The sequence below is a fragment of the Rhinoraja longicauda genome, chromosome 6 (genome assembly GCF_053455715.1).
Source record: "Rhinoraja longicauda isolate Sanriku21f chromosome 6, sRhiLon1.1, whole genome shotgun sequence".
In the NCBI taxonomy this organism is placed as follows: domain Eukaryota; kingdom Metazoa; phylum Chordata; class Chondrichthyes; order Rajiformes; family Arhynchobatidae; genus Rhinoraja; species Rhinoraja longicauda.
In genome coordinates this window covers 40,134,670-40,162,332 of record NC_135958.1, presented here as the reverse complement: position 1 = coordinate 40,162,332, position 27,663 = coordinate 40,134,670, and the positions used below count along the sequence as shown (strand labels likewise).

Below are 27,663 nucleotides of genomic sequence, written 5' to 3'. Positions count from 1 at the left end.
TGTCGGCAGATGAAAGGTCGATAACAACTTCTCATCCATGATAGACAATCTGAAGAAGGGTCTCGACCCGAAACGTCACCCACTCCTTCTCTCCAGAGATGCTGCCTGTCCCGCTGAGTTACTCCAGCACTTTGTGTCTGTCTTCGGTGTAAACCAGCATCTGCACTTCCTTCCTACACATTTCGTCTTCTCACCCATGACCTTGGCAATTGGACACCAAAGGAAATTGGTGTGCCTATATCATAGATGGCCTTCCCAACCTGTGGAGTGGATTCTCAAGAGCCTCTGGGCGATTGAAATGGTTCCTCCAATGCATCCAGAGAGATCATCCTATCATTACCTTCTCCCAAGATCCTCCTGCTCCGATGATCTCTCCACCGGCTCCTCCTGAATTGGCTTCGGCAAGGACTGAGCTCTCCACGTGCAGAGGATTTTACTGTGGGAGGCAGGAGTTTAGAGTTTAGAAGGATGAGAGGGGATCTTATAGAGACATCTATAGTTATAAAAGGACTGGACAAGCTACATGCATGAAAAATGTTCCCAATGTTGGGGGAGTCTAGAACCAGGGGGCACAGTCTAAGAATAATGGGGAGGCCATTTAAAACTGAGGTGAGAAGAAACTTTTTCACCAGAGAGTTGTGAATTTGTGGAATTCTCTGCCACAGAAGACAATGGAGACCAATTCACTGGATGAATTTAAAAGAGAGTCAGATAGAGCTCTAGGGGCTACCGGAATCAAGGGATGTGGGGAGAAGGCAGGCACGGGTTACTGATTGTGGATGATCAGCCATGATCACAATGAATGGCGGTGCTGGCTCGAAGGGTCAAATGGCCTCCTCCTGCACCTATTTTCGATGTTTCCATGTTTCTATGTAAACTGTGACAAAGTCTTATCTGCTTTCCAAGGTGTTCCTGAGAGTGGTGTAGGAAACACAATGACCTCTTGATCCTGATGACAATCTCCTCGTAGTAATGGAGGCGTGTGGGGATGGATTATGTAAATAAACCAGATAGGAATGTTTTAGAGGTGTATAAAATCATGAGAGGAATAGGTCGGGTAGATGCACAGAGTCTCTTGCCCAGAGTAGGTGAATCGAGGACCAGAGGACATAGGTTTAAGGCGAAAGGGAAAAGATTTAATAGCAATCTGAGGGGTAACTTTTTCACACAAAGGGTGGTGGGGGTATGGAACGAGTTGCCAGAGAAAGTAGTTGAGGCAGGGACTATCCCAATGTTTAAGAAACATTTAAGCAGGTACATGGATAGGACAGGTTTGGAGGGATATGGGCCAAACGCAGGCAAGTGGGACTAGTGTAGCTGGGACATGTTGGCCGGTGTGGGCACGTTGGGCCGAAGGATCTGTTTTCACACTATTGTTCTAGGAATGCTTTTCTCAAGATAGGAAAAACTTGATGGGCTGAATAGCCTCCTGCCCTGTAAAAATTCTTGTGATATTATTTATTTATTTTTTTTACTTTTTTTTTTTTATTTATTTTTTTACATACATACAAACACAAACTAAACAAACATAGGAGATGCATATTGAATGTAAATACCCTTACTTTAAGTTCCCAAAAACGGAAGAGACTCGAGTCCCGGCATTGCCTGTATTAATAATGACCATCTTTTATCAAACATGTCTGTTGTCAACTGTAACCTTGCTGTGATTTTTTCCATTATATACACATTTTTTACCCTATCTCTCCATTGCATTATGCTTGGAGGCTGTGGTTTCAACCACGAAGTTGTTATCGTCTTCTTTGCTATCAGCAGCAGGATTGTCAGTAAATGTTTTGAACTCTTATCTGTCATACTGTCAGGAATTATACCCAAAATGTAAAGTGCTGGTTCCAGAGGGAAGTTAATGCCCATAATCTGTTTAATTTCCTTTTGAATATTCTTCCAGAAATCCTGTATTTTTGGGCAATCCCAGAATATATGAGTGGAGTCCCCAACTTCTCCACACTCCCTCCAACATAAATCAGTTGTATTACTATATTTCGATGTAATGAATGGAGTATAAAAGTAACGCATTTTAACTTTCCAGTCAAATTCCCTCCATGTTGGGCTCTTAGTTAGTTTATGTCCCTCTTTAAATGATTCCTCCCACCCTTCTTCTGATATTATGATATTCGCTTCCAGTTCCCATTTTTCTTTGATATGTAAGTTGTTCTCTTTGGATTCATGTTGTAGTGCTTCATAAATTTTTGATATAATCCCTTTTTTTGACTTGTCTTCCGAGAACCCCCACAACACTTCCTCTAATTTAGATGGAGTCTTGCAGATGTTCTCCCATTCCTGATGTTTCTGTAGGTAATCTCTTAGCTGTAAGAATTTGTAAAAGTCATGAGCAGGTAAATTGAATTCTTTTTGAAGTTGTGTGAATATTTTCATTGTTTGTCCCTGAAACATTTGATCTATGTATATTAGCCCTTTGTCAGCCCATCTGTCAAATCCTGAGTCCATGGTAGATGGTACAAAGTCTGGGTTTTTTGCTATTCTAGTAGCCCTGCTTACCGAATTTGACAGCTTCAGCTTCTTTCTTACTGCTGACCAGATTTTCATTGTTACCCTAATCCACTCGTTGCCCATCCTGAGCCTCTTCAGGGCCTTCTCGTTTAAAAATGGGAGTGATTCTAAAGGCAAATTTTTACAAGCGTTTTGCTCCATCTCCACCCACATTGAATCTTTCTCTTTAGTGGTCCACATGATTAAGGCTCTGAGTTGCGTTGCCCAATAATAATTTCTTAAATTAGGCAAGTTCAACCCTCCCTTTTCTTTTTTGCTAAGAAGCGTCTTGTATTTAATTCTTGCTTTTTTACTTTGCCATAAGAATTTCGATATAATTTTATCCAGTTTTTTTAGAAAAGCTCCCGAGATCATAATAGGCAACGATTGGAACAAAAACAACAGTCTTGGCAATATATTCATTCTGACTGTTTCTACTCTTCCCACCAGAGTCAACGGTAAAATCTCCCATCCAGCCAAATCATCCTTTATCTCAGATATCAGTTTCCCATAATTAGCTTCAAATAGCTGTGCTGTATTCGAAGTGATAATTATACCAAGGTATCTAAACCCTTTTTTGGTCCATTTAAAATGGACTTTTTCTTTAAGTTCCACTGGACAATCTCCTGAGAGCATCATTGCTATTGATTTGGCTTCATTTGTCAAATATCCTGATATTTCACCATATTCTTTTAGGTTATCTAGTAGAGCTGGTATAGACGTGGAGGGCTCCACTATGTATGTTAATAAATCGTCCGCAAATAATGACGTCTTGTGTTCTATGCCCCCTTCATCTTTTATTCCTTTAATGTTTTTATTTTGTCTTATTGACTCTGCTAACGGTTCAATACTTGCAGCAAACAGTAGCGGGCTCAGGCAATCTCCTTGCCTGACTCCTCTTTTGAGGTAGAAGAAGTCTGAGCAGCAGCCATTAATTCTGATCCGTGATTTGGGATTTTTATAAACAATTCTTACCCAGTCTATAAACGTTGAGTGAAACCCAAAAACCTTCAATGTTTGATATAAAAAGTTCCATTTCACACGGTCAAACGCTTTTTGTGCATCTAGGCTAAGCAGCATGGTAGGTCTGGGATTATTTTTAGCACATGATATAAGATTTAGTGTTCTCCTGATATTGTTAGCCCCCTGTCTCCCCGGGATAAACCCCGTTTGATCTGGCTTGATTAATTTAGTTATATGTTGTTGCATTCTCTGTGCTAGTATGCTTGTTAATATTTTTAAATCATTACAGAGCAAGCTGACCGGTCTATATCCCTCACATGAAGTCGGATCTTTGCCCTCCTTATGTAATACGGAAATTATGGCTTCTGACCAAGTATCTGGGCGGTTTCCTGTTGATAGCGCATAATTAAAAACTTTACATAATTCTGGTGTTATGTCTTCTGCAAAACATTTATAATACTCCCCTGAGAAGCCATCTGTACCTGGGGATTTGTTACTTTTAAGGGTTTTTATAGTATCGGCTATTTCTTGTGACGAAATTGGTTTTATCATTTCAGATGCTTCTTCTACCTTTAATGCTGGTAAATGTAGTTTTTTGAAAAATTCTTGTGTTTTGGTCTCAGTGAGATTAGATTCTGAGTCACTGTATAAGTTTTTATAATATTCTGCAAAGGCCTTTGCTATCTCTTTTGGCTTAGCCATAATAAAATTGGAAGTGGGATGTCTTATTTTTGTAACTATTCTATTTGTTTGAGCTTTTCGCAGTTGGAATGCCAGTAACCGGCTTGCTCTGTTACCCATCTCATAATATCTTTGATTTATAAAACGAAGAGCTCCTTCTGCTTTATATGTTAAAAGTTCGTCTAACTCTTGTCTCATTTTTTTTAATTCGACGAGAATAGAGTTGTTTCTTGTTCTTTTATGTTCTAACTCCAACTCTCTGCTTTTCTCAAGATAGGAAAAACATGATGGGCTGAGTAGTCTCTTGCCCTGTAAAAATTCTTGTGATATTATAATGTTTTGGTTCTGGACAAGAGGGAGGGAAGCATTTGAATCATCTCATCATCAACCAGTCAAGTTACAGTTTAAATGTTTTCTCTTTAAAGAGTTCCTACAGGTTTGGATGACGTGTCCTTCTATCCTGATTTAGTAGCTGAACTCCTGTGGAGAAATTGGACTGATGTAGAAGTAAATGGAGCCCTTGGAAATAACTTTATCAGAGTCTTTTGGCAAATAGAAGAGGTAAGGATTAGCTGGGGAAGCGATTACCCGGCTCATTGTCTGAGAAAGATATCGTTAAAATAGCAGCACAAAGTGCTGGAGTAATTCAAGGGGTCAGGCCGCATCTCTGGAGAGCAGGGGTGGGTGGCCTTTTGGGCCGAGACCCTTCTGCAGACAGATTGTGGGGGTGGGGAGAAGAAAGCTGGAAGAGAGGATGAGCAGGACAAAACCTATTGAAACAGGTTGTGATGGAAAGATGGTTGGACAAAGGCCAGAGATGAAAAGACAGAAGGTGTGAGACAAAAGGATTGAAGAGTTGTGAAGCTGGAGGAATGATTGTCGGTGGAAGGGGAGGGGGAGGGGAGAAATTGGTGCGAGTCCAGGTGGGGCACTGGGATGAGGGGGGGGAGGGGCAGTGAAGAACGGGAGGGGGGAATGTGGGGCAATAAGGGAGAGGGAGTGGGTTATATAGTGACCTAAACTTAGAGAATTCAATGTTCATACTATTGGCCAAACAGAATATGAACAGTTGTTGCTGGTGTTTGTGTGTGGCCTCACTCTTGCAACGTTGGAATCCCAGGACAGAGAGGTCAGTATGGGAATAGGAAGAGGAGGTTGAATGGTTAGTAACAGGGTGATCCAGCAGGCCATGGTGAACTGAGTGCAAGTGTGTAGAGAAACTGGCACCAGGTGGTTGCTTGGTCTCGCCGATGTACAGGAGGCCACATTAGCAACACCACATGCAATGGATGAGGCTGCATCAGGTGCAGGTGGACCTCTGTGCTCACCTGGGAGTTCTGCAGGCCTTTGTCCAAACGTCTGTCTATCCAAAAACTCTACTCATCTGTATCAGCCCATTGTGTTGGAAGAAATGTCTGAAGAAGGGTCTCAACACATAACGTCACCTATTCCTTCTAGCCGGAGATGCTGCCTGTCCCGCTGAGTTACTCCAGCATTTTGTGTGTATCAACATATTACCCACCAGGCTTTGTCCTCCCCTCTTTTTTTCCAACTTTCTTCCAGTTCCCCAAACACACACCTACAACCTATCTGAAGAAGCCTCCCGACCCGAAACATCACCTATCGATGTTCTCCAGAAATGCTGCCTGACCCGTTGAGTTATTCCAGCACTTTGTGTCAATTTTTACAAACCAGCATCGGCAGTTCCTTAAAATAACTTCAAGTTAGCCAGCTGTAACTGAACATCAGGCTTCTCCTGCTTGTTATGCTGACTCCCACGTAAAACTACAGGAGTAAATTTAGAAACTTTGCAATTGTTTTTGTAGCCATCTTTGATGAAGTTATTATATATTGAGATTTATGATCATTTCAGTTCAGTTTTCAGTTCAGAGGGAGGCGGGTATATGTTCATAGGTTCATGTTGCAGGAGTAGAATTAGGTCATTCAACCCAACGAGTCTACTCCGCCATTCAATCATGGCTGATCACTGCCTCCTAATCCCATTTGCCTGCCTTCTCCCCATAACCCTTGACACCTGTCCTAATCAATAATTTGTCTATCTCTGCCTTAAAAATATCCCCTGACGGCCTCCACAGCCCTCTGTGGCAATGTTCCACAGATTAACCACCCTCACACTAAAGAATGGCTAAATGACTAAATATGATTAAATATGGATTCATAGGGTGGTGGGTATATAGAATGAGCTGCCAGGTGAGATGGTTGAGGCAGAAACTATAACAACATTTAAAAGATATTTGGACAGGTACATGGATAGGAAAGAGTGATATGGGCAAACATGACAGGTGGGACTAGCGTAGATGGTCACATTGGTCGGCATGGATAAGCTGGGCCGAAGGGCCTGCTCATGTGCTGTGTGAGTCTATGACTCTGAGGCGAGTGGTAAATCTCTCCCACAATCTCACCACAAACATCGCCTCAGTTGCTGTTGTACAGATAGATTCTTGAAAACAGCAGTGGAACAGGAAGTGACACATTCTGTGTTGACACAATGAAAACAATTGAAGTTGTAGACTGTCAGGTCAGAGGTTGCAAGGAGAAACACCATGTTGCACAAAGCCCCATGCTGATTCCAGAGCTCCCAGTTGAAACTTTGGAAATATCTGAAATGAAAGAATCCATGTCATTGTGAAGACAGATGGGAAATAATGCAAGTTTATTGAATTAAAGCTGATGTCGGTGTCAGAAAGTTGTCTGGTGAGGAATCAGTCTCTTTGGCCCAACTAATCTCTGCCAATCAAGATGGCTCCCTCAGCTTGTCCCATGTGTCTGTGTTTTAACCTACTCCTTCTAAACCTTTCCTATCTATGAACCTGTGGAAATACCTTTTTAAACACGGTCATTGTATCAAACTCCACCTCTTCCTCTGACAGCTCGTTCCACACAACCACTACTCTCTGTGTGAAAAACGTGCCCCTCTATAACTTTCCACCTCACCTTAAATCAATAACCTTTAGTTTTAAACTTCTCAACCCTGGGGGAACAAGGCCAGTGACCATCCACATTATCTCTGCCCCTCATCATTTTACAAAACTCTCAGCCTCCGTTACACCAGGGAAAGCAATCCCGACCTATCCAGATTCTCCTTATAACTGAAGCCCTCCAGTCCTGACAAGATCCTTGTGGGAAAAAAAGTGTTGTGGGCACTCATTGGGTTAGGCAACGTCAGTGGAGGGAAGAGACCACGATGGTTAGGGTTGGGACCCTTCAGATTGATCTGTCTGAAGAAGGGTCCTGTCCTGAAGTGTTGCCTGTCCATTTCCCTGCACAGATGCAGCCTGACCTGCTGAGTTCCTACAACACTTTGTTTTTTGCTGAAGATTCCAACATCTGTAGTCTCATGGATCAACATCCAGGGGAATATTTTCTGCACCTTCTCAACCTTAATCACATCCTTCCAATGGGATGGCAACCAAAACTTTCACAAAAACACCTTTGATAACCGTAACAGAATGTCCCAACCCCTGTACTAAATGCAGAGGATCGACCAAACACCAATTAATCATAACAAGGTTGGTATTCACATGTTACAATCCTGATGTTGGACAGAAAGACTGCAATCATCCGGGTTTGTGGAGCTTTTCAGCTAATTTACCTTATCTTCCTCTTGCTGGTTTACCTAAGGTCTTCTCATGTCTTTAGTTGAAGGTTGAAATATTACTGTTTTCATTTCCTTTGAACCCTCTTGCCATCAGCCCTTTAACCCAAAACTTGTACCTTCTGTCCATCTTCACAAGGGCACCTTTAGAGACGGGGTCATGTACGAGACAGGTAAGTTCTCACTTGGCCTCAGTCCTTGGAAACTCACTCTTTCCATAAACCCCTGCTACACACACCCTCCATTCAATGACCCCAATCACTCGGTCTCCATCTGCTTACTTCTTTTCATGAGGTCATAAATGATAGGAGCAGAATTAGGCCATTCGGCCCATCACGTCTACTCTGCCATTCTATGGTGGCTGATCAATCTCTCCCACCTAACCCCATTCTCCTGCCTTCTCCCCATAACCCCTGACACCCGTACTAAGGGCAGCACAGTGGTGCAGCACTGGAGTTGCTGCCTTATAGCACTTGCAGTGCTGGTGACCCGGGTTTGAACCCAATTATGGGTGCTGTCTGTATGGAATTTGTACGTTCTCCCTTTGACCGAGTGGGTTTTCTCTGAGATCTTCGGTTTCCTCCCACACTCCAAAGGCGTACAGGTTTGTAGGTTAAGTGGCTTGGAATAAGTGTAAATTGTCCATAGTGTGTGTAGGATAGTCTTAACGTGCAGTTGCTGGTCAGTGCGGACTCAGTGGGCCGAAGGGCATGTTTCCTCACTGTATCTCTAAACTAAACTAAACTAATCATGAATCTCTCTATCTCTGCCTTTAATGATTCAGACATTCGAAGTAGAATTAATGTATAAATAGGCCTCTATATTCTGACTAGGAACTACTTTAGTGTTCTCACAGGCCTTGCATGTGTTGTGATCCAGTGTTGTCTTTCTGCTGACTGGAGCACACAACAGAAGCTTTTCACTGTACCTCGCTCGGTACACGTGACAATAAACTGAACTGGACGGAACTGGTACAATTCTTTTCTTGCCCATCAGCACACCTGTTTAGGAATTAGAGTGGGAATTAAAGAAGACTTGGCAAGTGATTGTCCTGCATCTTGTAGATGGTGCACTGTGCTGCTGCACTGTCCTGAGTAGATGTTTAACATGATAATGGGATAATAATCAAGCCAACTGCTTTCATTTCAAAACTTCACTTGAAGCAAGTCACTGCAGATCAGGCAACGTTCCTTGAGAAGATTGTTTTATTTTAGAGATACAGAGATGAAGCGCGGAAACAGGCCCTTCGGCCCACCGAGTCCACGCCGACCAGCAATCCTCGCACATTAACACCATCCTACACACACTAGGGACAATTTACAAATTTACCGAAGCCATTTAACCTACAAACCCGTACGTCTTTGGAGTGTGGGAGGAAACCGGAGATCTCGGAGAAAACCCACGCAGGTCATGGGGAGAACGTACAGACAGCGTCCGTAGTCAGGATCGAACCCGGGTCTCTGGCGCTGTAATTGCTATAAGACTGCAACTCTACCGCTGCGCCACCGTGCCGGTCTGTTAACACGCTCAGGATCCGGTTACTTAAATAACGAATTGAAGTCAAAGTCGAAAGAATTACAACAAAAGGGAATGTACGGTTTTAGCCGATTAAAGTGCAATAAACGTTTGTTAGCATTTTTTTCTCATTGCAACAGCAAAGGCTTACAGGGCCCCGTTGAGGCATTCAATAAGGTCATGACTGATCTAATCTTGGCCTTAATTTCACTTTACTGCCGTGATCCTTTCAATAATTATTGTACCTCATCCTTGAATATATTCAAGGATTCAGCCTTCCTCGTTTCCTTGGACAACACTGGGTGGCACGGTGGCGCAGCGGTAGAGTTGCTGCCTCACAGCGCCAGAGACCCGGGTTTGATCCTGTCTACGGGCGCTGTCTATACGGAGTTTGTACGTTTACCCGTGACTTGCGTGGGTTTTCTCCGAGATCTTCGGTTTCCTCCCACACTCAAAAGACATACAGGTTTGTAGGTTATTTGGCTTGGTGTAATTATAAATTGTCTCCAGTGTGTGTAGGGTAGTGAGAGTGTACAGGTGATCACTGGTCAGCGTGGACTCGGTGGGCTGAAGGGCCTGTTTCCGTGCTGTATCTCTGAACTAATCTGAACACAGCTAGTAGAGCCATTGCCTTACAGCTTCAGCAACCTGGGTTCAAACCTGACCTTCGCTCCACTGTGACCGTGTGGGGTTCCACAGAGCTCTGATGTTTTACTCTTTAAATGATGTGGGATTCGCAGGCTGAGCTAGCATTTATTTGCCCGCCCTTAATTGACCTTAAGAAGATGCGAGAGAGCTGTCTTCTTGAACCACTGCAGTCTTTGAGGTTTCCTTCCATATGCATAAACATGTGGTTGGAGGGTTAATCAGCCACGATACATTGTGCCTAATGTTTAGGTGGATTGTAGAATCTGGGGGGGAGTTGATGGAGTTGAATGTTGGAAGAATTAAATGGGACTAGTTTAGGATGGATGTAAATGTGTGCTTGGTGGTCAGTAGACTCTGTAGGTCAAGACCTCTTTCTCTGTCTCTTTATCTCCATGAAACAATTCATAATATGTGACCATCTGTAAGAAGAAATTCCTCCTCATCTTTGCCTTATTCTAAAACTGTCATATACATGCATTAGGAGTAGTTCAGAGGTGTTTCGCGAGGTTGTTTATAAGGTTGACTGTATTCTCTCTTGGGAAAGGTTGATAGTTGCCTCTCTGCTCATTGCAGTTTAGTTCTGTGAGATGGGAGATAATTAAAATGCACATCTCTGATGGATCTCAGCAGGTCAAATGCTGAGAAGGCATTTCTCCAGTGAAGGGAGTTGGTTCTGAGCGCCTCCATTCTTTACAGTCAGACCTCTTATGTTCTTTCCACTTACTCTGCGATTTCCCACTTTTTTCTAATTCACAAATTTCTCATTCCTTCCACTTATTCCGAAGGCTCTTGTTCTTCATATTTACTCACAGATCTGACACTCCTGTCTGCACACAGTGAGACCCACTCTTTCTGCTGAAGGATCACCCACTCCAACAAATTGATGAAGTCCCACTCTGCACATTCAAAGATGCGGCACTATCTGCTTACTGAGCGAAGTAGTGTGAGTCATAGAGTGATACAGTGTGGAAACAGGCCCTTCGGCCCAACTTTCCCACACCAGCCAACATGTTCCAGCTTCACTAGTCCCACCTGCCTGCCCTTGGTCCATATCCCTCCAAACCTGTTCTATCCATGTACCTGTCTAACTGTTTCTTATACATAGGGATAGTCCCTGCCTCAACTACCTCCTCTGGCAGCTTGTTCCATACACCCACCACCCTTTGTGTTGTGAATGATATCCTGCACTTCCCAGCTGTGTTGCTACATGAGCAGCAGACACTAAATGCTGGAGTGAATCAGCGGGACAGGCAGCATCTCTGGAGAGAAGGAATGAGTCAAGACCCTTCTTCAGACTCTAGTTATTGTTAATGGTGGCTTCAAATCATGATTGTTATTGGTTAACCATTTATATTTTGAACAACGATTTTACAATTATGGTCTCCCAAGAATATCAAATATTGTGTTAACTTTAAAAAAAAAAATTGTTGAATGATATTCAAACCTTTTTTTGTAATCCCACAGATATGCGCCAGTCTTTATGTCACTTTCTGTACATGTGAATTGCACTTTGATTCCTGCGTAGTGCGTCTGAGAATTCCCCAACTGTCTGGATGGTCTATTGCTCCATTACTGCATGTCATAGATCCTTCACAGATGGTGGTAAAGTTCAATTGATATCAGAACCAAGAAGATTTCCACTACATTAGGTCTACTAAAGTGTTGTGGAAAGCTTATCTTGAAGTCAGAAAGCAAATATATCCTTTCAAAGATCAGAGCAATTGTGATGAGTCCTCTCTGTAAGACAGGGATATCAACTTAATGTGGCGGCTCCCAAGGGTCGGGCCATACTACTACCGACCCCTCGGCACGGGAATGGACCAGTCCCGGGAGGCGGTCCTGGACTCAGGTATAAAAGGACAAGGTTTGGGCGCCAAGCCATTCCGGCAGACTAGACCCGTCCGAGACCCACGAACCAATAAATATACCTTCCCAAAATACCTGGCTCCTTGCCTTTATCAACACGCTACATTGGTGACCTCGACGGTCCATTCATTAGGATGGACAGAAAAACAGAATTCGACCGCCCGTCCGGCTCGCAGGCCGACCAGGCCCCAGCTGTCGACGCGGTAGGCATCAAGCTCCCGACCTTCTGGACCACCCGGGCTCGCATTTGGTTTTACCAAGCGGAGGCCCAGTTCCAGCTGCGGGGCAACATAACGGATGACACCCGGTTTTTCCACCTGGTGGGAGCCCTTGACCAGGACGCGGCCGAAGAGGTAACGGAGTTCCTCCAGGACCCACCGGCCGACGGTAAATATGAAGCCCTTAAGGAGCTGCTGCTCCAAACCTACGGGCTAACCCGAATGGAGCGGGCCGAAAGGCTCCTCCACATGCCAGGCCTCGGTGACCGGCGCCCATCTAGCCTCCTGAAGGAGATGGTCGCGCTGCTCGACGGGCACAGACCGTGCCTAATGTTTGAATATACGTACCTGCACCTGCTGCCGGCCGACATTCGCCTGCAGCTCACCGACGTCTCCTGGGAAGACACCCGGGCCCTCGGCAGGCGCGCGGACGCGCTGTGGGCGGCGCGCCGTGATGACGTCAGTGCGCTAAACGTCACTCGAGAAGCGCCCGATTTTCTCCGGTCGGGCGGGGGAGCTGTGGAAGGAGTGACAGCTACGTCCCGGAGGCCTGCGAGATCGCCCCCGGTGGCCATTGCGGGTCGTGCACCTGCAGTCCCACATCAGCAGGCTCCAGCCAGCACCAGCAAGAGGTACTGGTGTTATTACCACCAGCGCTGGGGTGCGGCAGCCCGACAATGCCGCCAGCCGTGCACATTTCCGGGAAACGCCGGGGCCGGCTACCAATAGTCCCTGCGGTGGCCGGCCAGATTCACCGCCTCTTCGCCTGGGATCGGCGGTCCGGGAGCCGCTTCCTCGTGGATACCGGGGCGGAGCTGAGCGTCCTGCCCCCTTCGCCGCTGGACATTCGTTCTGGGAAGCGGGGGCCCATCCTCACCGCGGCAAATGGGAGCATTATCCAGACGTATGGCGTCCGCACGGTCCACATCGTTTTCGGCGCCAGTCATTTTACCTGGCTGTTTACGATCGCCGACGTCTCCCAGCCGTTGCTCGGGGCCGACTTTCTGCGGGCTCATTCTCTCCTCGTGGACGTCAGGCAGCAGCGCTTGGTCCACTCCGCCACGATGGAGCCCATCGCGTTGCGGCTGAACGACCCCGTTATACGCCCGCTGTCGTCCGTGGACTCCCATTTCGCTCGGGTGCTGGCGGACTTTCCGGATATTATGGCCCCGCAATTCCGGTCATCGACCCCCAAGCATGGGGTGTTCCATTATATCACGACTACCGGCCCACCCCTCCACGCACGAGCACGCCGACTCCCGCCTGAGAAACTACGCCTGGCACGACAGGAGTTCCGTACGATGGAGTCCTTGGGGATCGTCCACCCTTCCAACAGCCCATGGGCATCTCCACTCCACATGGTCCCCAAGGCAAACGGGGGCTGGAGGCCTTGCGGGGATTATCGGCGGCTGAACGTCGCTACCGCCGAGGACCGATACCCCGTGCCCCACATCCAGGACTTCAACGCCCATTTGGCTGGGGCCACGATATTTTCAAAGGTGGATCTGGTGCGAGGTTACAACCAGATCCCGGTCCACCCGGAGGATGTACCCAAGACGGCAATCATCACGCCGTTCGGACTCTACGAGTTCGTACGGATGCCGTTCGGCCTCAAGAACGCCGCCCAGTCATTCCAACGATTAATGAACGGCGTTTGTCGCGGGTTGGATTTCCTGTTCGTTAACAAAACTGGAGGTCCTTGATGTGTTAAACCAGGAATTTCATTGCACCTGGTGTTATGTGACAATAAACTAACTTGAATCTGAATCTAATTTTTATACCATTTAAAAACTAGAGATTTCGGTGGACAGAAAATTTAGTGATAGGTGATGTGCAACCCATTAATGTGGTTCGATAGACACTAAATGCTGGAGTAACTCAGCGGGACAGGCAGCATCTCTGGAGAGAAGGAATGGCTGACATTTTGGGTGTAGATCTTTCTTCAGACTGTGAATTCCATGAATATGGTTGATGTTTATGTGCCTTCTCAGTTCAGAACCAATGAGGAGTGGATAATAAATACCAGCATTGACAGAATGAATACATTTATAAAAAATTGAATTATTCAGAAACCACAATTTGAAATTGTTTTCCTATTAGTATTTTAGGTCGAGCTGAACTTTCTGCAAAATGTTAGTTTGTTTAGTTTATTGTCACGTGTACCGAGGTACAATGAAAAGTTTTGGTTGCGTGCTAACTAGATAGCAGAAAGACAACACATGATTACAATTGATCGATTTACTGTGCATAGATACATGATAAAGGAATAACGTTTGGTGTAAGGCAAAGCCAGCAAAGTCCAATCAAGGATAGTCCGAGGGTAAGAAGATCATTAAAGTAAGAACTATTGCTGTAGAAATAAATATTTAAGAGTGTGGAGCAATTGTAAGATGAGTTTGTAGATTTGCTTCTGTGGTTAGCACACAAATGGTCACCTGGGTTGGACGCCATCTTGGAAAACACTAAGGTCTACATGTTAATAGACTCGAGGGGTTAAAATATATTTTATTTCTGTTCCTTTTCTAGGTTAAATCCCTTTCTCCAGGAGATGATGAGCCCATTCCATATGAAGAGATTATGAATTCATGCAGGACTGGCTATGGTTATAGGGATCAAATTAACAATGGAAACCCACTGGTTTTGATGCCTGCAGTGGTCACATCTGTTTACCTGGCGTACCATTTATTAGTGTAAGAGATCAAGGGGCAGCAGCCCCAGAAAATATCACTCATTCACAGAAGGCAACGAATAAAAGGAAAAATGTAGCAGTATAATTTCTACTGAGTTTCTTCTGATCTTTCAGCACAACCAGCAACAATGCTGTGGATCCAGGCATTAGTGGCCATTTATGTCCTTTTCACAGAATTCCCAGGTTTAAACTACCTGCACATGGACACACACATAGAGGTTTAGAGAGTTGTAGAGTCAGACAGCATGAAAACAGGCCGTTTGCCCAACTAGTCCATGCCGATCAAGCAGCCCCATGTAAGCTGGACCCATCTTCCCACACGTCGCTCATATCCCTCTAAACTCCTCCTTATTGTTTTGTTTAGTCTAGTTTAGAGATACGGGCGGAAACAGGTCCTTTGGCCCACCGAGTCTGTACTGACCAGCGATCCCCACACACTTACACTATCCTGCACACACTAGGGACAATTTACAATTCTACCAAACCAATTAACCTACAAACCCGAACGTCGTTGGAGTCTGGGAAGAAACCGGAGCACCCGGAGAAAACCCACGCAGATCTTGGGGAGAGCGTACAAACTCTGCACAGACATCCCGTAGTCTGGATCGAACCTGGGTGTTTGGTGCTGTAAGGCAGCAACTCTACCACTGCACCACCGCGACACCTCTTTTTACCTTTGATTTATTTCTCTAACGCTTTACATGAAGCAGAGTCCAGCGTTGCATTGGTTTCCATTCTTGGAAGTCATGTTGTTAATAACCATCAACTCAATACTTTTAAAATTGACATACAGCTTACATTTGAAGTAAAATTGAGGAGATTCTTCATTTTATTTAAACCACAACGTACTGTGTACAATTTTACCATTCAGTTCACTGGTTTGCATATATATCTATTGATTGGTTAGATTTCTCCTGTGCATGTCCCTTTGAATCAGTGCAGGAAGGAACGGCAGATATTGGTTTAAACTGAAGATAGAAACAAAATGTTGGAATAACTCAGCCAGCCAGGCAGCATCTTTGGAAAGAAGGAATGGGTGACATTTTGAGTCGAGACCCTTCTTCAAACTGGTGTCTGAAACTGCAAACGTCAGAATCAGCAAGACCCGAAACGTCACCCATTCCTTCTATCCAGAGATGCTGCCTGAACTGCTGAGTTACTCCAGCATTTTGTGTCTATCTTTCCTTTGAATCAGGATTATTTCACGACAGAATCATGAAAATATAGAACATACAAACAGAACATCCAACTCGATAATTCTTGTTAATATCCTTCCACTCATCTGATCAAGTCTCAAAAGTTTAGCTTGGGCTCTTCATTGATTATTAACTCCAGTAAAGGGAAGGGGCTTTGTAAAATGCTGCCTCTTTTCTCTGTTCTTAAACCTTATATATCCTTATATATCCAAAGACGTACAGGTATGTAGGTTAATTGGCTGGGTAAATGTAAAAATTGTCCCTAGTGGGTGTAGGATAGTGTTAATGTGCGGGGATCACTGGGCGGCACGGACTTGGTGGGCCGAAAAGGCCTGTTTCCGGCTGTATATATATGATATGATATGATATCTTTGTGTCCCCAGTGCAGATCTCTCATTCCCATAAGCTGTCTGTTTCTGTCTGTCCCGCCTGCAATTGGTCCAAAACGCCGCAGCGAGACTCCTGACGGGTACTCGTAAAAGGGACCACATCACCCCGATTCTGGCCTCTCTCCACTGGCTCCCAGTACGGTACAGAATCAACTTCAAGCTCCTCCTGTTCACATACAAAGCCCTAAACAGGCTTGCCCCCCCCCCCCCCCCCCCCCATATCAAAAATCTTCTAACCCACCACTCTATCTCCAGGTCCCTCAGGTCGGCCGACTTGGGGCTACTGACTATCCCGCGTTCTAGGCTTAAGCTCAGGGGTGACCGCGCTTTTGCGGTTGCAGCTCCTAGACTGTGGAACAGCATCCCTCTCCCCATCAGAACTGCCCCCTCCATCCACTCCTTTAAGTCCAGGCTCAAAACCTATTTCTACTCCCTCGCGTTTGAGGCCCTCTGAGGGGGCGCTGTGAACTGTTTATGTATGTGCTGTTATGTTTGTGTGCCATTGTATGTTCGTTTCTTAGTACCTGAACTGATGGGCAGCACTTTGGTCAACGTGGGTTGTTTTTAAATGTGCTATACAAAAAAACTTGACGTGACTTGATCCTTTCATTCTATCCTCACGTTACAGCGTACAAACAAGAAGGTATCTTTTTCATGCCATTCTTTCATATTTATTTTCCTTGTCGTCAGGGAACATTAGAGTGAGGCTAGTCTTTCCTTTCCCAATTGCCTCAACATTGTCCCCTTGTTGTGGCCATAACTATTCATAGTTTTCCTTTGAGTTTTAAAGATGCTTTCGTGTAGATCTACCATTTTATCAAACCTTTCTCCTTCTGTTCCTCTTGGCAAATGAAACCGTGTGCCCCTTGTGGTGGTTTTACACGGCATCACCTCCTTGCCGCACTAAAAAATCAATCTCCACCTCTCCGAAGAGCCTTATTTTATTTCCTTCACGTCTTGTGCATCTGATAGAAAGAGCTGCTCCTTCATTGTTGGGTAAAGAATATCTTCAGTGCAGCGGTTCAAGATGGCCACTCAACATCACCTTCTAAAGGCCATTTAGATCCGGGCCATAAATCTTCCAGACATCTACAGATGTCAAGGGGTATGGGGATAAGGCAGGAGAATAGGAGGGAGAGATAGATCAGCCATGATTGAATGGCGGAATAGACTTGATGGGCCAAATGGCCCAATTCTGCCCCTATGACTTATGACATATTGTTGGAAATAAAGCAGAAAATAAAAAAAATTAGATTCTGATTATTACATTTATATGTGTTGAACCAAGATGGACCACTTCATATACGCTGCCTGGTGCACACATATATTTGGCATAAGTTTATCCATGCTCTAATAAGGATCCCGTCTGCTTTCAGGGAAGGCTGTAGTCTTGATGATCATCTTTGACCACATCCTACCATTCTGACCATGGAATGTGGTCTGAAACCTATGAACCACCAAAGGAAGAGTACTGCCTGTCACCTTATAAGTTCATAAGTGATAGGTGCAGAATCTGGCCATTCGGCCCAACAAGTCTGTTCCTGCATTCAATCATGGCTGATCTATCTCAACCTCCTAACCCCATTCTCTTGCCTTCTCCCCATAACCCTTGACACCCTTACTAATCAAGAATCTATCTATCTCTGCCTTAAAAAATGTCTATTGACTTGGCCTCTACAGCCTTCTGTTGCAAAGAATTCCACATTTTCATCACCCTCTGATTAAAGAAATTCCTCCTCATCCCCTTGCTAAAGAAACGTCCTTTAATTCTGAGGCTCTGACCTCAAGTCCTGGACGCTCCCTCTAGTGGAAACATCCTCTCCACATCCACTCTATCCAAGCCTTTCATTATTCGGTAACTTTCAATGAGGTCCCCCCTCATCCTTCTAAAATCCAGCCAGTGCAGGCCCAGTGCCATCAAACGCTCACCATTTGCTAACCCACTCTTTCCTGGGATCGTTCTTGTAAACCTCCTCTGGAGACGACCCTCTCCAGAGCCAGCACATCCTTCCTAAGATATGGTGCGTAAAATTCAGTTCTGTTTGGTTGGGAGCCAAGAATGGTAGCGTTTGGAAATGTGATGGAGAGAAGTATCTAATTCAAGTGTAGTTGAACATGATTAGAACACTGTTGGGTATATTCAGCACTGCACACTAAATGGAATCATATATCGGGAGGTCAGTTTAATCGGGACGTACAACGAGATCTGGATGTCCTAGTGCATCAGTCACTGAAAGGAAGCATGCAGGTACAGCAGGCAGTGAAGAAAGCTAATGGAATATAATATAAGAAAATAACTGCAGATGTTGGTACAAATCGAAGGTATTTATTCACAAAATGCTGGAGTAACTCAGCAGGTCAGGCAGCATCTCAGGAGAGAAGGAATGGGTGACGTTTCGGGTCGAGACCCTACTTCAGCCTTCATAACAAGAGGAGTTGAGTATAGGAGCAAAGAGGTCCTTCTGCAGTTGTACAGGGCCCTAGTGAGACCGCACCTGGAGTACTGTGTGCAGTTTTGGTCTCCATATATGAGGAAGTATATTCTTGCTATTGAGGGCGTGTAGCGTAGGTTTACTAGGTTAATTCCCGGAATGGCCGACTGTCATATGTTGAAAGACTGGAGCGACTTGGCTTGTATACACTGGAATTTAAAAGGATGAGAGGGGATCTTATCAAAACATATAAGATTATTAAGAGGTTGGACACGTTAGAGGCAGGAAACATGTTCCCAATGTTGGGGGAGTCAAGAACCAGGAGCCACAGTTTAAGAATAAGGGGTAGGCCATTTAGAACGGAGATGAGGAAAAACTTTTTCAGTCAGAGAGTTGTAAATCTGTGGAATTCTCTGCCTCAGAATGCAGTGGAGGCCAATTCTCTGAATGCATTCAAGAGAGAGCTAGATAGAGCTCTTAAGGATAGCGGAGTCAGGGGTATGGGGAGAAGGCAGGAACGGGGTACTGATTGAGAATGATCTGCCATGATCACATTGAATGGCGGTGCTGGCACGAAGGGCCGAATGGCCTACTCCTGCACCTATTGTCTATAATCAATTCTTGCACGTGTTTATAGCCACCAAGTAGTGTCTACAGTCGTGGTAGGATAACAGGAACACTCTTATCGCCCTCCCATAATAATTAAACATAAGGACAGGTGAATAAAATGTGTGTTGAACATGTTGACATTGAAGTTGTTTATTGGACAATAAGAATGTCATTGTTCTATCTGGGACATTGGACAATAAAACGCTCTTCACTTGGAGAAGTGTGAACAGTTTTCATCCCACTATTTTCAATATTGATGTGGAGACATTGATGAGTGTGGACAAAGTATTCAAAACTGAATGATTATAACAATGAGGGAAAACAGAAAGGCCAGACTCCCTTCTTGAGCCGAGGCTGGAGATTCTCAAGATAACAAAATGATTTGTTGATGCAGAGCTGTGAGAGAATGTTTCTGCTTGGTGAGGGGTTTAGGGTGTATTGATGTTTGGAGAAGGTGGTTAGTTTTGGAGCATTAATATCAACATAAACTATCTTTTACAGTGAACCCTCACAGAAAACCCTGCATGTGTACTGCTTCCTCGTATCATCCCTCCTCGTGCAATTGCATTATGGGACAGACATTTCCTGGCTGCCCCAAGCTGCCTGTATTTGCTGGTTTGCAGCCGAACAAAAGCTGATCTTCCAGCCATAACACCCTGAACAAAGCCCACCCCAACTCCACAGTGCCGATCCACCAGGCTGCAAATGGCAAGATCACCCCCTACCACACAGTACCACATAGATAGCCAGCTAATCCACACCCCAAAGCTTGCAGGTTGCTGAAGTGATTTTTGATATCAATCGATTGCCCTGTCCTAAACCAGCCATGTTGAAGCAATGGCCAAGAAAGATCACCAACGCCTGTATTTCCTTACCTCACTGAGGAAGTCCCCAACCACTCACCAACTTCTCCAGATGCACCATCGAAAGCATTTTATCACGATGCATCACATCATAGTTTGGGAACAGCTCCATCTAGGACCGCAAGAAATTGCAGAGAATTGTGGACGCAGCCCAGACCATCGCACAAACAGGCCTCTCTTCCATTGACTCCATCTACACTTCACGCTGCCTCACAAGGGCAGCAGCATAATCAAGGACCAGCCTCACCCCGATTATTCCCTCTTCTCTCCTCTGCCATCAGGCAAGAGGTACAGAAGTTTCAAAATGCTTATTTCCAGATTCATGGGGTTTCTTCCCGGCTGTTATCAGGCAACTGAATGATCCTCTCATCAACTAGAGTGCTGTCCTGACCTCTCATCTACCTCATTGGAGATCTCTGAACTATCTTCAATCGAACTTTATCAGATGTCACTATTATTTCTTGTATTAAACGCTGTACCCTTAGCCTTTATCTGTGCGCTGTGGATGGATTGACTGTATTCATATTTAGTCTGTTCTTTGACTGTATAGCAGGAAGACAAAAGCGTTCAAGGTACCGTGTGAACAAGGTAAATGAAATGCTCAGAAACCATTCAAACTAATCATAAATTTACATTTTAACGGAAAAGAAAATTACCTAAATATACTAGAAAACAAAAACAATTAAATATACTTCAGTTAGTTCAGATTTATCAGATTTAGGCTCACAGTGATTAAAAAACAATAAAAGCCTGCAGCTACTATAAGTCTAAAATAAAAACAAAACTGCTGTAAATACTCAACACAAAGGCAGCATCTGTGTGGGGTCATTCTGAACAGTGATCATTGAATTAGCACAGTTGCCTGTTTCTCCCTCCATAAATGCTGTCCGATCTGGTGAATAAACCATTTTCTGTTTTCATGACGTGCCAGAGCACTCAGATTTTACAGCACAACTACTAATTATAGGATATAACTGCTCCCCAATGAACTACTATAGACAGAAAAACACAAAGTGCTGGAGTAACTCAGCGGGTCAGGCAGCATCTGTGGAGGGAATGGGGAGGCAACGATTTGTGTCGGGACCCTTCAGATTGATTGTAGTTGGGGGGTGTTGAAGCTGGGGAAATGAGATCGAGGCAGAACACAGCCTGGCAGATGACAAATGGATGAAGATAAGGAGGGTTTCATTGGCAGACGTGTGGAGCAGGTGACAGCGCTAGAGATGAAAAGGAGACAAGAAGGTCCCAGATAAGGAGGAGTGAAATGCAAAGGCAGAGGGAGGGATATAAGTAGAATGGGATGGATGGGGTTGGGGGGAGGGTGGGGTAGTTGGAGAAATGGGTGTAGTAGAGGGGGAAATGGAAGAGAGAGGGGGCAGTGGGTTATTACTTATTTGGAGAATTCAATGTTCATACTGTTGGGTTGCAAGCTACCCAAGCGGAACATGAGTTAGTGTTCTTCCAGTTTGAGAGTGGGCTCACTTTGGCAATGGAGAAGGCCCAGGACAGAAAGGTTGATATGGGAATGGACAGTGTGTTGAAATGGTTGACAATTAGTAGATCCAATTGGGCTTGGAGGAGCAAGCACAAATGTTCAGCAAAATGGTGGCCTGGTCTGTGCTAGGTCTCTCCAATGTAAAGGAGGCCACATTGGCATCGCCAAATGGAGGAGATGAAGTTTGGGGAGATGCGTGTGAACTTCTGTCTCATCTGGAAGGGCCGCTGGGGCTACTGGATGGAGATGAGGGAGGAGGTGTTGGGACAGGTGTTAACTCTCCTGCGGTTGCAAGGGAAAGTACCTGGGGATGAGGTGTGTTGGGTGGGAAGGGATGAGTGAAGCAAAGAGATGCAGAGGGAGTGGTCGCTGCAGAAAGCAGAAAGGGGTCGGGTTGGAAAGAGTTGACTGGTGGTGGGATCACGTTGAAGGTGCGGCCATGTCGGGGAATGATGTAGACACAAAATGCTGGAGTTACTCAGCGGGTCAGGTAGCATCTCGGGAGAGAAGGAATGGGTGACGTTTCGGGTCGAGACCCTTCTTCAAACTGAACTCCCAGAGAATGTGTTGGATGTAGATGTTGGTGAGGTGAAAGGTGAGGATGAGGGTAACTCTATCCTCGCTCTGTCTGGGGAGAGGTGGAGCAAGAGCATAATTGCCGACCACTGAGGCACAGTCAAGGGATCCATACACAACATCGAGGGACCCCCCCCACCTCGCCTCTATCTACCCGTCTAGAAACATAGAAAATAGGTGCAGGAGGAGGCCATTCGGCCCTTCGAGCCAGCAACGCTATTCATTGTGAACAGAGCTGATCGTCCCCAATCAATAATCCTTGCCTGGCTTCTCACCATATCCCTCGATTCCACTTGCCAGCTTTTGTCCTCCACCCGTCCCTTTTCTCCAGCTTTCACCCTCCCCCCATGACACTCAGTCTTAAGAAGGGTCCTGACCTGAAACGTCGCCTACATTTCCCACTGGAGATACTGCCTAAACCACTGAGTTACTCCAGAACTTTGTGTTTTGCTCAAGATTCCAGCATCTGCAATTCATTGCAGTTCCAGATTACTCCTGAGAATCTGTCAGCAAAGGTTCAGAACTTCGAATGTCTGTGCTTTCTGAGAGTCACGGTGGGAAACACTGAGAGTTGCAGGTGGAAGTGTTGACATCTCGGAAAAAAACTCAGGCTGTTTGTTGTGATTCTGGCTGTAGTGTTGCTGCCAGGTAAATGGAAGTTTACAAAATAGGGGTCGAGTGGTAAATAGGTCATGTGGTAAATAGGTCATGCTTTAAAATAACTAACCACATTAAATTACTGTACATAATAAATATATATTTATCAACAAAGGTTTCAATTTAATAATGTCACATGTACCGAGGTAAAGTTTAGTTTAGTTCAGCTTAGAGATACAGCACGGAATCAGTCCCAAGGGCCCACCGAGTCCGCACCGACCAGCGATCCCCGGACATTAACACTATCCTACACACACTCGGAACAATTTACATTTCTACCAAGCCAACCAACCTACAAACCTGTACGTCTTTAGAATGTGGGAAGAAACCGATGATCTCGGAGAAAACCCACGTGGTCACGGGGAGAACGTGCAAACTCCGTACAGACAGCACCCGTAGTCGGGATCGAACCCGGGTCTCTGGTGCTGTAAGCGCTGTAAGGCAGCAACTCTACCGCTGCTCCATCAAATCAGCTATTCAATCAAATCAGATAATACTGTACATAAATACAATTGGGCCAAACTCAAGTACATTAAGTAGAAACAAAAAGATTTAGAATGGTGATTGTATCAGGTGACCTGCTGTATGCCAATTGTCACAAGAAGCTTTCTCCTTCCTCCGTACACAGCTGAGCTTGTGTTGGGAGGTGTTCCTGAAATCACAGAAGTGGTTCCACAATGGCACGTTGCCATCATAAGTTCACAAGTGATAGGAGAAGAATTAGACCATTCGGCCCATCAAGTCTACTCTGCCATTCAATGCTCCATCTCTCCCTCCTAACCCCATTCTCCTGCCTTCTCCCCATAACCCCTGACACCCGTACTAATCAAGAATCTATCTATCTCTGCCTTAAAAATATCCACTGACTTGGCCTCCACGGCCTTCCTGGTGCAAGACTTCATATTGTTGGAAGTGTGGGTTGCATAGCAGGAGGTGCTGGCTCCCATTGATACTATGGTGGTCTGGCCTCAGCTCTGACTGTACTTTCTAATGGAATCCTCTACCCCATCAGCGTCCAGCACTGAATACTGGTTGGAGTGTAAAATACAATACCCATCTGTTTATTGCTGTCTGGCAGACACCCTCTGTCTGCACCCTCTCCAGCCGTGGGAAAACCACAGCACCACGTACAATCCATCAAACAATCAGCATCGTGAGGGAACGTAACAATCTCACCTTTTGCTCGCAGCCTTGACAGTGAGCTCTAGATTATGTACAGGCGATAATGTTTTTAATAATAATTAAATTCTTACTTTAATTTTCAGTGCTTATTCCTCTTTGGGAGTGTTCTATCAAATACACCTCCAAAACTCAAAGAGCATGTCCAACATAAAATTCAACTCTGTTGCAAATGTAAGCATTAATTAGATCTCCACAAAGTGGCCAAGACACCTATTGACATGACTGTGGGTCTTCACCAATACCACATGTCCAGGGGATTCTCACACGCCCGCCAACCCGCTGCGCATGAGTGACGCCATCCACACAGTCACCGTGAGACTCTAGACGCAGTGCCCGACTGCTCCCATGGCAATCTCGCGGCATTTCAACCACGTGGCTTTGGACGCTACTCTACCCACTTTCACTCAGTTTGTTGACTGCCCCACCAGGGATGTGAAAACATTGGAGCTGCTGTCTGCCAATGTTAACGAGGCGTGCAGCCCCATAGCCCTTCCACCACTGGGAAGATCCGACCACAGCCTGGTTCACCTCCTACCCAGGTGTGAGCCAATGGCCCAGAGGCTGCCTGTGACCACAAGGCCAGTGAGGGGGTGGCCACAGGAGGCCTGTCACGCTGTACAGGGCTGTTTGAGGTCACAGACTGGGACCCGCTCTGTAGTCCCCATGGAGAGGACATTGATGGACTCACGGACTGTGTTACCAGCTACATAAAGTTGTGTGTGGATAACGTTGTCCCTGAGGAGACTGTACACTGTTTCCCCAACAACAAGCCCTGGGTCACCAGTGACATAAAACCAGAAGAAGAGGGCCTTCAGGAATGGTGGCAAGGAGGAGGTGAAGGGTGCGACAAGACCTGAACGGGGACTGAGGCAGGGCAAGGACGACTACGGGAGGAAGCTGGAGCTGAAGCATCAGCAGAACAACATGAGGGGTGTGTGGAGCGGTGTGAAGAGTATCACAGGCTACAAGATGACCAGTGGCCTGGGGAGGGAAAGCAATCAGGACTGGGCCAACCAGCTAAACCTGTTTTTTAACAGATTTGATGGTGGTGCCTCTGCCCACCCTCCCCTCTGCTCCCCGACAGACTCCCCCCCCCCCCCCCCCCCTCAATCCCCCTGGTCCACTTCCTCTGCCCCTTCTTAATCGCGCCTGACCATCAAGGCTGAGCAGGTGAGGAAGGAGCTGAGCAGACTCCGCCCAGGCAAAGCCACACGTCCCCATCAGCCCCAGGGTACTCAAGGCATGTGCCAGCCAGTTGTGTGGAGTGCCCCAGCATATCTTCAATCTGAGCCTGGAGAGGGTTCCTGTGATGGGGAAGACATCCTGCCTGGTTCCTGTAGCAGAGGACGGGCCCCAGCTCCTCCAAGGACTACAGACAGGTGGCGCTGACCTCACACATCATGAAGACCCTGGAGAGGCTGGTGCTCACTCACCTGCGACCCCTGGTTAAACCCCACCTGGACCCCCTGCAGCTCGCTCACCAAACAAAGATGGGGGTTGAGGATCGAACATCCACCTGCTCCATCATTCCTGTGCTCACCTGGATAAGCGGGAAGCACTGTGAGAGTCATGAGAACAGGCTTTTATTCCCATATCATGCATGTATACTCTGTAATTGGTTCAATTGTAATCATGTATTGTCTTTCTGCTGCCTGGATAGCAAGCAACAAATGCTTTTCACTGTACCTCGGTACAGGTGACAATAAACTAAACTGTACAACTGTATTTTATCTTTCCATTTTTCTCATTCTATAAATGTTTGAATGTAGAATTGAAATTTCCTTGATGCAGTCAGACAACCTCATCAGTTTTGTTTTCACATTCCCTCGTTCTTTATCTTTATCTAAACCATGGTAACTCAAATCCTCATGCAACATTGTAAACACACACACACTGTAATGTCCTTGGTTACATGCGCATCACGACTTAAAGCTAAGTCATATGTCTTCCCTTTCCCTAAATACCCCTGCAGAATGTCCTCTTCCAACATGAGTTTAAGACCACATGCACTTCCTGTGACTCAATGCACGTCACAACTTTGGGTTATTAATGACCTCCACGCTTTCTGCGTTTACCCTGTCTATAAATACACTTACTGTTGGTAAGCTGTCAGCTATTTGGTGCTCCTCTTTCAGCTCCTAATTACTGTATTTAGACACTTCTATCCCTATAGGAACAGCATCTCCTATTTTGCTTGGGCAGCTTACAGCCCAGTGGTATGAATTTGATTTCTCTAACTTCAAATAACCCCGGCATTCCCTCCCTCCCTCTCTCTCTATCCCTCCCCCACCCAAGCTTCTCGCTCTCACCCAACAAAGAGCAAACAATGACCTGTTTCCTTTATCATCATTACCTGTTTTTGCATATCTTTCAGTCATTGTTCTTTATGTCTCCACATCATCGACTATATCTCTCGTTTTCCTTTTCCCTAACTGGTCTGAAGAAGGGTCTTGACCTGAAACATCACCCATCCCATCTCTCCGGAGACGCTGCCTGTCCTGCTGAGTTTCTCCAGCTTGTTGTGTCTATCTTCGGTTTAAACCAGCATCTGTAGTTCCACCCTGCACATCCCTACAGGGCCTCCTCTGTTTTCATTTCTGCCATTAGCTATTGTTTATTTTTAATCTCCTCCTCTCTATTACGGCTCTGAAATCTTACCATTTCATTTTTCACTGATCACATATAACTGCCCTAAAGCCAACTTTTGCCAAGTCCTGTTCTGTCATTTTGAAATTGGCTTTCTCTGAATACAGAACCTCAATTTCCGGTCCTCAATTTCCTACTCTGCAACAACTGAACTACTATCATTATCTCTATCTCTGAACGTCTCTACCCCACAAATAAGGTGCGATTGTCAATAATCATAACTCCTGCTCCTCCAGTAACGAGCATTGCCAGAAGCCACAACCCCCGCTCACATGTTCACAAGTTATAGGAGTAGAATTAGGCCATTCGGCCCATCGAGTCTACTCCGCCATTCAATCATGCCTGATCTCTGCCTCCCTAATCCTATTTTCCTGCCTTCTCCCCATAACCCTTGACACCCGTTCTAATCAAGAATTTGTCTCTGTCTCTGCCTTAAAAATATCCACTGACTTGGCCTCCACAGCCCTCTGTGGCAATGAGTTCCACAGATTAACTACCCTCTGACTAAAGAAGTTCCTCCTCACCTCCTTTCTGAAAGAGCGCCCTTTCATTCTGATTGCTCTGTTAACAAGGAATTACTTTTAATCTACCGCACCCCAGCTGGTCAACCCAACGTCTGTAAAATCATTTTGCACCTTATGTGTCTTTAGGTTCTTACTGCCTTCATCTTGCGAGAATGACAAAGTAGTTTCCTTGTTCAGGCGGCAGGTAACTTAGTATTTGAGCAGCATGGTGACGTGGCTGGTAGAGCTGCTACCTCACAGTGCCTGAGACCTGGGCCCGATTATGTCCACAGTGCTGTCTGTGAGGAGTTCTCCCTGTGATCGCGTGAGTTTCCTCCAGGTACTCCAGCCTCTGCCCACGTCCCAAAGATGTGCAGGTTTGTAGGTTAATTGGCCTCTGTAAATTGCCCC

The 27,663-nt window shown here is 45.6% G+C and overlaps 1 pseudogene; it reads left to right on the top strand.

Annotated features, from left to right (window-relative positions):
• Positions 1-14,709, top strand: part of LOC144594717 (dipeptidase 1-like) — a 60,495-nt pseudogene extending 45,786 nt beyond the window's left edge.
• The last annotated feature ends 12,954 nt before the right edge of the window (positions 14,710-27,663 follow it).